General features: G+C 41.5%; 1 pseudogene across 1 annotated transcript in view; it reads left to right on the top strand.

Annotated features, from left to right (window-relative positions):
* LOC310824155 (cytochrome P450 3A27-like) overlaps positions 1–12,555 on the top strand; it is a 413,808-nt pseudogene that overhangs the window by 26,714 nt on the left and 374,539 nt on the right. The window lies entirely within an intron of this gene.

Below are 12,555 nucleotides of genomic sequence, written 5' to 3'. Positions count from 1 at the left end.
AGAGACAAGTACAGAGACAAGTACAACGAAATGTAGTTAGCGTCTAACCAGAAGTGCAAAAGGAGTGCAATGTGAACAATATATACAGGTAGAGCAGTATAAGCAATATATGAGCAGTATAAGTAGTGCAGTATAAGCAGTATATGAGCAGTATAAGCAGTATATGAGCAGTATAAGCAATATATGTATTAACAGTAACATTATAAGCAGAATAAATATAGAATGCAGTATGAACAGTATAAGCAGTATATGAGCTGTATAAGTAGTGCAGTTACCAATGTATTGGGTCTATCTATGGGTATCGTAGTGCAGCAGTAATCAAAATGTACCTGCATTTTATCGGTTGAAGTGCCATCTCATCTGTCATAAGATTTGACTTGTAAAACTGAAAAGTAGGATACAACTAATAGCCTAAATGTATAAACACAGACCACAACCAAAAAACAACATGGGAAAATCGTTTACGCATCCTCTGCAGCAGGAACAGTGCAGAGAAAAAGTATGTACAGTAAACCCCATAACTGAATACACTTCATACGCTTCAGCGCGACACAGAACGCTACATTGAGGTGGCCTATACTGCAACAAAGTAAAAAAAATGAGACAGACACGTGTCTTCAATAACTTGCATGTTTTATCAAAATACAAGCATTCGGCACATTGTTAACTTGTAGGAAAGTTTAATCAGGTTTTATCAATTGTATTTCTTTAAATGTGAAATAAATATCATCAGTGCAGAGGCTATAACACACTACAAAAGTCACATTAAATCACGGAAAGTAGGCTAGGCTAATTAACGGAACTATATGAATATACAGCCCGAGCCCAGTCCAGGGTTCTGAAAGCGACAAGTAACAAGTGTGCCCATCAACGGTCTAGATATTAGGCCTATACAGTGGGGGAAATAATTATTTGATGGTACTTTATGGTATGAGTATGGTACTTTTATTTTAACAAATAGAGACAGAATATCAACAAAGAAGTCCAGAAAAAACACATTATATAAAGTTATAAATTGATTTGAATTTGATCCCCTACAAACCAGCAAGAATTCTGGCTCATACAGACCGGTTATATGCCCATGAGGCACACAGATTACTCCTGTCACTTTAAGAAAGTACTCCTAATCTCTGCTTGTTATGGGTATAAAAGACACCTGTCAATAGAATCAATCTCTTCCATTCCAACCTCTCCACCACCATGGGCAAGACCAAAGAACATTCAAAGGACATCAGGGTAAGAGTTGTAGACCTGCACAAGGCTGGAATGGGCTACAAGACCATCAGCAAAAAGCTTGGTGAGAAGGAGACAACTGTTGGTGCAATTATTAGAAAATGGAAGAAATACAAAATAACCATCAATCGCCCTCGGCCTGGAGCTCCATGCAAGATCTCGCCTCGTGGGGTAAGGATGATCATGAGAAGGGTGAGGATCAGCCCAGAACTACGCGGGAGGAGCTTGGTAATGATCTCAAGGCAGCTGGGACCACAGTCACCAAGAAAACCATTGGTAACACACTACACCGTAACGGATTGAAATCCTGCAGTGCCCGCAAGGTCCCCCTGCTCAAGAAGGCACATGTGAAGCAGTGGACCCATCTGAAGTTTGCCAATGAACACTTAAATGATTCAGAGAAGGCTTGGGAGAAGGTGATGTGGTCAGATGAGACCAAAATTGAACTCTTTGGCATAAATTCGACTCTTCGTGTTTGGAGGGAGAGAAATGCTGAATGCTACAATCCCAAGAACACCATCCCCACTGTCAAACACAGAAGTGGAAACATTATGCTTTGGGGTTGTTTCTCTGCTAAGGGTACAGGACGACTTCACTGCATTGAGGGGCCAATGGACGGGGCCATGTACCGTAAGATCTTGGACAAGAACCTCCTTCCCTCAGCCAGAGCACTGAGGATGGGTCGTGGATGGGTCTTCCAGCATGACAATGACCCAAAACATACGGCCAAGACAACAAAGGAATGGCTCAAGAAGAAGCACACTAAGGTCATGGAGTGGCCTAGCTAGTCTCCAGACCTTAATCCTATAGAAAATTTGCGGAGGGAGCTGAAGCTTCGAGTTGCCAAGCAAAAGCCTTGAAACCTTCAGGATTTGGAGAGGATCTGTAAAGAGGAGTGGACCAAAATCCCTCCTGAGATGTGTGCAAAACTGGTGACCAACTACAAGAAACGTCTGACTTCTGTGCTTGCCAACAAGGGTTTCTCCACCAAGTACTAAGTCATGTTTTGCTTGGGGATCAAATACTTATTTCCTTCGATCAAATGCAAATTAATTTATAACTTTATATAATATGTTTTTCTGGACTTTTTTTTTTTGATATTCTGTGTCTATTTGTTAAAATAAAAGTACCATAAAAATTATAGACCGCTCATTTCTTTGTAATCGGGCAAACTAACAAAATCAGCAGGGGATCAAATAATTATTTCCCCCACTGTACGTAACATTTGGAGATGTGTTAACACGATCAAAGAAAATACGCGGGAGAGGTCCACTGTTTGAGGCGAAAAAAGACAGGGTTCCCAGAGGAAAAATTAATAAAAATGAGTTCCTCACAAAACAAGGAACCCAAAACCATTTCAATGGAAACGATCGGACTTTACCTTGGAACGTAGCGGATGTATGAGCGCGGCTTTGGAATTATTCAAAACAGCGCCCGCTCTAACACGATCAAAGAGAATACGCGGTAGAGGTCCACTGTTTGATGCGAAAAAATACAACGTTCCCAGAGGAATAAAAACGAAATAAAAATGAAATATCCCATTGTTCCTAACAAAACAAAGAACCCAAAACCATTTCAATGGAAACATCGGACTTTACCTTGGAACGTAGCGGACACATGAGCGCGGCTTTGGAATTATTCAAAACAGCGCCCGCTCTAACACGATCAAAGAGAATACGCGGGAGAGGTCCACTGTTTGAGGCGAAAAAAGACAGGGTTCCCAGAGGAAAAATGAATAAAAATGAGTTCCTCACAAAACAAGGAACCCAAAACCATTTCAATGGAAACGATCGGACTTTACCTTGGAACGTAGCGGACGCATGAGCGCGGGCTTTGGAATTATTCAAAACAGCGCCCGCTCTAACACGATCAAAGAGAATACGCGGTAGAGGTCCACTGTTTGATGCGAAAAAAGACAACGTTCCTAGACGAATAAAAACGAAATAAAAATGAAATATCCTAGTATTCCTAACAAAACAAAGAACCCAAAACCATTTCAATGGAAACGATCGGACTTTACCTTGGAACGTAGACTGTTTGTGGAACGTAAAGTAGTGTACCTACTGAACTCGAACACTGCACCTACGTGACAACCTACCAACCCCTGCAACCCCTGCACCCCCCCCCCCCCCCCCGACAATTGCACTATTACTCCCCTCCCCTGCTCTTACTCAATACCACTGCTCTTCTGTACATATGTCCATACTGTTCATATTTTCTTAATACTACTGTTAGTACACTGCACATATCTGTACATACTGTGCATACCTGTTTATACTGTTCATATGGCATTCCATATTTATATTTATTCTGCTATCTACCTTATGTTACTGTTAATACATATATACTGCATTACCTATACAGCTCATATGCTGCTACACTGTTCATACTGTAACTTATTTATTCTGCTTATAATGCTACTGCTTACTCATATACTGCTTACACTGCACTACTTATGTTATACTGCACTACTTACTGCTCATATATTGCACTACCTGTATATACTGTTCATTGCACATTCTGCTATTTTGCACTTCTGGTTAGACGCTAACTGCATTTCGTTGTCTCTGTACTTGACAATAAATGACAATAAAGTTGAATCTAATCTAAAACAAATGTTTTCGCTGACTGGCGGCACAAGGGTGTGGGTTGGGTGGAGCTCCGCTGTTTGAGGCGAAAAATGACAAGGTTCCCAGAGGAATAAAAAAAAAAATGCCTTTATGCACCTGACACCATAAACAAAGTACCTTCTGGAAAAATAAACTTCTTCTAATCCAAGCCAGCTCTGTGATATTCTAGAAGGTCAGAGTTTAGCAGTTAGCACAGTAACATTGTTGCGAAGAGGTCAGATGAAGATAAGATATCTTTGAAAAAAAAAGTATAAATATGATCAGACTTTTTTCTGATAAAATAGTTGTTTTTTTGTTCAACAGTACCACTTTGTCTGTTTTTCCATTTTCTTGAAGCATCTGCACTCGATTTCCAGCCAGCATCATAGTCATGACAGTGAAAGTGTCCAAACAGGTGACCTGAAAAAATATCAAAAGGGGGATGAGGAGAAGAAAGCGGATCTCCACACTGATGAAACATGGGCAGATGAAGAAGATACTAGCGAAAGAAAACAAAAACATGGAGAGGAAAAACTGTCTGTGGAGTATAAGGCAGCTATTAAAGAGAATGACAACATTTGGATGAACTTTCGTTCATCTTGGTCTAATAATGGAAATAGTCTAGTCGTGGTGTGGGTCAGGAGTGACTGCAACCTATAATAAGCCTTCTTTACTTTGCTACAGCCATCGCTGGCCGACATTGTCATTCACTGCCATCAACGGAAATCAATGTTTCCCACATTATATTTCATGCCAACGTCAATCAAAAGTAACCTCAGATTGTTATGGAAATCTTTCAGTGAACAACAATAAACGATGTTTGGTCTCAGTTGAGAGTTTTAATGCATATAGAAAGTATTATACAACGTTGGTCAGCTGGATCAGCATTCCTTCACCAACAGTGTGGATTGAGATACTGATGCTGTGGCTGAGGAGAAGACCATCCTTAACTCCAATGCTCATACGTCATAGGTCTAGGGGTAAACATATCTTGCACCTGTTTGCTGACCAAGAAGCTGGGAAAGAAGCGTAGGCGTTGTGAGCCACTATCTCAAACCTCAGCCTGCAGTTAGGAGTGTTCCAAGGTCACATAACATCTTTGATACAAGAGAAGGAGCAGTCGGTTTTGGTTCTTCCTCAGTCACATAATTAAAAATAACAAAGTACATTGGGTCACAGAAAGGTCAATACATTTAATATAAAACTAAAACAAAATAGTACAAATATTTTTTGCCATTACAAAACCAAGTACTGTAACAAAGTGATGAAGGCTTATCAAAGGTTACAGATGCATAGTCTTGAACCAAAATAAGAAAAACATACAATAATGATTGAATGGGTGGACTATGGCTTTAAAAGACCCAGAAAACAACCAAAATATTGTATGATGAAAAGTAAGAGATTCCCCAGACTGATGAAGAATAATGGACAGATGCCAAAAATAGAAATGAGACATTTTGTTTAATATACTGTGAAGGGGAGGATCAGGTGAAAGTAATAACGGGAGTGGAGAAAACAAGGGAACAAAGCTTTAGTCACAGTGAAAAGGTAATTAGTGAACAGGAGAGAAGTGCCATCAAACTTACTTGAGATTTTTTGATCATTTTGAGTTACAATTCTAGTGTTTCTTTTTTGTTCATCTGGTTCACTTTCTTACCTCTGTATCTATCTACAGTTTTCCCGTCTTTTCCAAGGGTAAACAGACCCGAGTTCAATACCCAACAGCCACACTTGGCAGAGTAGACAGCGAACACAATGCAAAGGTGGGCTAATGGAAAACTGTTTTGATAGATTCAACAGTTTAGATTGTAGATTCATTGATAGGTTGGTTGATTGATTTACATTGAGCAGGACCTCTCCCTTTATGTTCCTTCCTCAGATGTCTATCCACAGCTGGGCAATGGTAATTTGCTGAAATGAACTGTGTATTAACAGTCAGGAGAATTCAAAAGGTAAAAAACCAAGTCACCAGCGTGGCTGCGGGGCTGAAGCCAGATTTATTTTGAATGGCCAAACCTGAATAAAGTATTCATTCAGTAAGACGAGTTATGGTTTAGAATGTTTGTAGAGCACACACATACACTCACCGGCCACTTTATTAGGTACACCTTGCTAGTACCGGGTTGGACCCCCTTTTGCCTTCAGAACTGCCTTCATTCTTTGTGGCATAGATTCACCAAGGTGCTGGAAAACATTCCTCAGAGACTTTGGTCCATATTGACATGATGGCATCACGCAGTTGCTGCAGATTTGTAGGCTGCATCTCCATGATGTGAATCCCCCGTTCCACCACATCCTGCTGGAAGTAGCCATCAGAAGATGGGTACACTGTGGTCATAAAGGGATGGACATGGTCAGCAGCAATACTCAGGTAGGCTGTGGCGACAAAGAAACAAACATCTGTTAATACTTATAGACACCTGCTCTGTCCTCATACATAGCTGAACACCTCTAAACACCTCCCAAGAGTCTGGAGACAGAATGTCAGTCTGACTTCAGGTTTATTGATTTAGAAAGAGTGAAACTGAGAAAGAGAAACAATAATCAATGATATGGTTTCACATCCACACATTGCCTTGCCATACATCACAGAGATGACCTAACAAAGAAATAGCGACATATAGCTACAGATGTTGTATGATGCAACAATACACAGGTAAAGATCATTTTATGCCACGTCCTACACATTTGGGGTAGTCAATAGTCCTAGGAGAAGCACACCTGTTAACCATCTCAATTCCATCTCTCCTTTCAGTCATAGGGTTAGGGTTAGGGTAGGAGTTTCTCATAGAAGTCTGTCTGTGTGTGGTAATGCTGATCTGCACTATGACTGCAGCCTTTTAGGAAGTGAATAGGTTGGTTTCACATACACTAAAATATGTGTACTTCAAGTAATCTTGTCTGTCTACAAGAGGGCAGCATATCATCATTTCAGATCTGCGATCAATGAAGGGGCCCAACAGTTTAAATAAATCATATTAATATCTATTGTTAAAGTTGAAGGGTTCTCCCTCGACAGACTCTCTCTCAATGTGAAGAATTACTTTGATGTATTTGAAAATAATCTTCTACATGCAGATGCATCATTTACTACTATGTAGTAGTTGTCATTCACTCATGGCCTGTCTGAAGGTGTTGAGCAGGACAGGTCTCAGCACTCATCCACTCATGGTCTCTGATCCAGCACTCCTGTCTCCTTTCTTTCTCTCTATCTTTAGGATCGATCCGCATTAGCTGCCGCCATTAACAACCACATATACACTCACTGGGCTCTTTATTAGGAACACTATATTAATACTGGGTAGGACCTCCCTTTGCTCTTCAAACAGCCTCAATTCTTCGTGGCATTGATTCCACAAGATGTTTCAAACATTCCTTTGAGATTCTGGTCCATGATGACATGATTGCATCACGCAATACCTATAGATTTTTCAGGTGCACTTTCAAGCTGTGAATCTCCCGTTCTGCCACATCCAAAAGGTGTTCTATTGGATTCAGATCCAGTGACTGGGAAGGCCACTGAAGAAAACTGAAGTCATTGTCAAGTTCATGAAACCAGTTTGAGACGACTTTTGCTTTGCAACATTGTGCATTATCATGCTGTAAGTAGCCATTAGAAGACGGGTAAATTGTGGCCATGAAGGGATGCACATGGTCAGCAACAATACTCAAATAGGCTGTGGCATTCAAGCAATGATTGATTGGTATTAATGGGCCCAAAGTGTGCCAAGAAAACATTCCCCACACCATTACACCACCTCCACCATGAGAATGTGTACAGTGTGTGTGTATATATATACTGTTTTATATATTTGTATTCATTATACTACAGCATTTATTATACTCCAGCACTTTCATATTAATATGTGTCTCTGTGTGTGGTTTACATAAATGTGTATATATTGTGTGGTTTTCTCGAATTGTAGGACATCAGCACTTATTACCTTCTATCTTTTTCTAAAATGTTTGTTAATATATCGCAGCACTTACGCATGCCCACTTTATTATGGGGGTTTTACGTCCTGTTATCTATAATTGTCTCATCACTATGCTTATTACTAATTTATTACTATCCCCAGCATTTTCTTTTTATCTTATAATTGTTATTATCTATTTATATAGGCAGACCTGCTATGATTTTAAAATCAACACCTCACTTTGCACTTTCGTCCACTTAGCACTTCTTCTCCTAAAGCATTCACACCCTGATGGCTCAATAGCGCTCCAACAAATTCTTCTTGACTGCCCTCTAGTGTCCATTTTTTGGCAGCAGCACACACAGTCCACCCTTCAGACCCACTCAGGCCTAGATAAATGCACCACAATAACATATAATAAAAAAAGGGTTAATGGCCCCTGTACTGGCCGAAGGAAGAATAGAGGGGGGGACTAGCTCTGATGGGGGTGGGTGTGTCCAGGCTGTGGGCTACTGTAAATGTAGCTGTGCACACCAGTTCTTGAATATGTTGTCTGCTGTGGTGCTGGTCCAGTGTGTGTTGTCTGGTACAGTGAAGAGAATGTGTCATGGGGTATTTCTAATAGGTTGGAAAGGTGTGTAGTGATGTAGCTGTTTAGGATCCTGAGGTTGTGCTGTCCTTCCTGGCTAAGTTGGCGTGAAAAAATTGATAACTGGAATGTAAATGTTTGCATTGGGGTATGTCTCTGTGGCCTGTTTGTGAATGGTTGCTAATTGTTTCAGTGATGTCTGTGGCATGGGTCATGGTCTCTGTTATTGATGTCCACTGAGAGAACCACTATGCGGGCATGGGGTGGATGGGGGCCTTTTCCAAAACTTTGGTGAAATGGTAGAAGCAGGCCCCAGGGTAACTGTCAATTTATATGTTGGGGTTGGTGAAAGGGGGAATTTGGTTCAGGTTACAATCCCCCAATATCAGTGTCGGTTTGTGGCCCTCAAAATTCCAATCTGTCACCTTATGTTGTAGTCTGGCTTTGTGTTACCAGGGAGTTTTCGATTTTTCCTTCACACTGGCGTCACCTGTTGATGAAAGGAGGAAAGGTGAGATGACATCATCAGCGTGTATGGAGATGTGACTGTGTAGCTGAAGGGTGCACATGGTTGTTAAAGGGATAGAGATGGCTGCTACAGAGGCCCGAGGTTGACGCCTCGCAGGACGGCAACAGAAAGGACTGCAGGGGGAAGATAAAGACATCAGGAGATTTACTAGAATATGTGTTATGCATTATAATATATTAAGATAATACATCATAATTATCATTATTATAGAATTATAATTACATAATATAATTCCAGGAGATTGTCCCTCTCCTTCTCCTTCTCCTGATTTTGGAATGGATTGGACCCTGTGGGCGGGGCTTGCAGACCCAGAGAGGAAGTGACTTCTTTTTCTAAGGGACACAAAGATGTTGGTGGAATCTATGTTCTTTCAGAAGTCAGAATTAAAGCTCATACCTTCAGTCGATAAGTGCACTACACCAGAAAGTGAGCAAGTGTTTTGAGCTGGAGGGGGTGGGTTGGGGGGTGTTAGGTAAAGGGGGCGGAGGTGCAAAAAAGGGAGGTGAAAGAGAAAGCAGTTTTAAAAAGACAAGGTTTAAAAAGTGTGCAGGTGAGGCGAAAAACACATAGGGGGCTTGTAGGAGAACCTCACCACAGGAACATACATGAATTGTAGTCGTTGTGAAATCGTAGTAGTCTATGGTACGTGTGTACTTGGCTATGCTCTCAAGCAGTAGAGGATACTTGGTCAGCCTCTGCATCTCCACAGGAATGATGTCCTTCAGCTGCAGTCGGCGACACTGGCGGTTACTCTCGGTTATTCTCCGCCGTACCGTGGTGGGCGGACAGAGAGGCGGTCGAAATCCACATCAACCTGCTCAGACAATAAAACTATAGGACACTGGTTAGAAGACCCTAGCCTACCTAACTTGCGGTTACTTTCCTGATTCAACTTTGTGTCTACCTTCTTGATTCAACTTGCTTTACCTTCCCTGGCTCCCCCTTCCCCCTTCCTCTTTCATCGTTAGCTGCTCCGCCTTTTTCTTGTTGTGACCGTCTAATTGTCAAATTGTTCAGCACAAGTCTGAAGAGACGATTATCAGGGTTGCCTTTTATACAGTTTAAACATAATGGTAGGCGCCGCCAAGGCTATCGGCTGATGGGCTTGTGCTTACATGAGAGAGGGCGGGAGAGAATGAACAATGGGGAGACTTTCTTACTGATCAATCAGCGCTTTCTTACTGATCAATCGGCATTCAACATTTCACACCTATCGGCAAGATATGTCTGTTCCCCCATTACTGTGCTCCCTCACCACTCCCTCCGAAATCACCGCTGTTCATATGGTAAATTATACAGTGCTTCTCAGAACAATGGCTATAGAACTTTAGAGGTGTGGCAAGAGAAAATGTAATCACAGTATTTACATAAGTTGTATCATATGAAAGTGTATAACCTGAAAACAGTTAAATCAATGTATTTGGTAAAAAAAAAGCTCCTTCTTCGAGCCGGATTTGAACCAGCGACCTAAGGATTACTGTTATTGAACATACAGTCCTGTGCTTTACCAACTGCACCAGGGCTGGGGAAGACAAGTTTGTCTGTTAAGGGGGGGTAAGAAGGCGTGAAAAAGAGGGAAAAGAAAGAGAGAGAGAGAAATTGAGGCTTCTTTTCCATTATCTACTAGTTTATTTGTCAGTATGTAGTCTAAACGACTAAAGAAAAAGAAAAAATTACGCCTTTTCCGTTTTTTGAATAGGGGGAAGAGTGGATTCTAAGGTCACCGGTTCGAATCCCACCAGCACCAGAAATAAAAACAGGCAAAGTTTCCCAAAGTGTTGTTTTGTGTAAATTCAAGATCCCTTGAGCCAATATGTTGCTTCTTGTGACATAACAAACAGACGTTTATGTACACTCGCTGTTGTTTGACTGCTATGGGCCTACAGGTCTGTTACTTGTGTGTGTGTGTAACTTTGTTTATGCATCTGAAATTATCAGTTATAAAATTATCAGACCTCTGTTTCTTTCTCTTATGGACTGCATCACTCGCTATTAGCAATGTGTCAAATTGATTGAATAAAACTCAGATAAAAGATTTATATTTGAAAATAGAAATGTTTTTATTGAAATAAACACAAAAAACCTGTGAGCTGCCTCCTACACATTGGGCAGCACACCCTGACCTTCCACAGATGGTAGGGCATCCTCGCCAGGAGCCTGTGGGTGAAGAAGTGCTCTGGTGTTGGGGCCTGGTTGTAAATGAGCACTGGTATCGGTGCTCGTACCAGAGCTTCAAGTTTGGCCGCAGCCTCTGGTTCTCCCACAGAGTGGAGGCAATCATTGGCTGGCTGCTGAAGACATACAGATACAACAACAATCGATACCACTGATAATGGGATCCTTTTTCAGCATGACAAATATGCTCAATGTCATGGCATATACAACCTACCTTATATCTGTTTAATCTGTTGGTGTATTTCTCAGACAAACTTCACCTTCTGGTAGAGAGCATACCACCTCTTCTGACTGGGGGCTGGCCTGTCCTCTACATCAGAGGGCCAAACCCCAGTGGTGGCAGAGGTCTTGAGGCGAGACAGCCACTCACTGTCCTGTCCCCCATGGCCCTGTGCTTCTTGGTCGCCATCTGAGGCCAACAAGAGGAAGAATGTCAATCTAACTGTCAAAGTCTGTCATGGGACGAGGAGCAATATATCTAACTGTGAAAGTCTATCATGGGACTAGTATAATCAATGAAATCTGTCTACCTGTCATCAATCATAAGCCTTTATCACCATACACTTAATTGTCAATAAAAATGGTTATGAATCAAATCAATCTGTCTAGAATGGATCACTTAACGGTAAAATGAAAAGACACAGCGGACAGTTTCAACATTTCGCCAGCAAACAAGTGACAAAACACATATTTCATCATCGGAGATCTTATCTTAGTGATTCAACTAATATAAGGAAGTTATTCAAGTTGGTTTTAGTGACTTGACACAGATTTTCAGCAATCGTACAGCTAGCTTACCTTAGGTAGCACTCGAACTCGCTCGTATCCGTCTCTCGTTAACAGCGAACTCATAGTGTGTTGTTATAAACTGATTAAAGTATTAATTCAGCATAACATTTCCATTGATCAAATCAATATATCATTCAATCAAGTTTTCAGCGAACGTAGAACTAGCGTCTGTCTCTCGTCAACAAACAACGAGAGCTGCAAGTGTGTTGCTATGAACTGATAAGACAAGAAAGTATTAATATATATAAACAATTCCATTGATCAAATCAATATATCAAGCCAGGTTACCGGTGTGATCTGAGCAGTGTGACAAAAGCCCAGTTAGCCAAACGTCACCCGCCCACAAAATGGCGCACAAATGGAATGGAGCGCTGCGATTGGCTCTGCTAATGGGCAGTAATGGCGCACTAACGGAATGCGGCGTTGCGATTGGCTCTGCTAATGGACACAAATGGCGCACTAATGGAATGGGGCACTGCGATTGGCTCTGCTAATGGAGCTAATAGAAAATTTATCAGCCTTACGTGCTCTGTTCAGCGCCAGCCGGGCCACTTGGTATTGTCGAGAGCCTCCTTGAGACCGAGGATTATTGGAATAATCCCCCTTCTGAAGCTCTGAGTGACATTCCCAGGTGGAAATGCAGGTCGGGAGAGGGCCAGACTTTCGACAGGGGACATAGCAGAGAGGGAGAGAATAGAGATTAGTGTTGGCATG

The sequence above is a fragment of the Argentina silus genome (genome assembly GCF_951799395.1).
Source record: "Argentina silus genome assembly, chromosome: Y".
Classification (NCBI taxonomy): Eukaryota; Metazoa; Chordata; class Actinopteri; order Argentiniformes; family Argentinidae; genus Argentina; species Argentina silus.
This window is presented reverse-complemented; position numbering and strand designations above follow the sequence as displayed.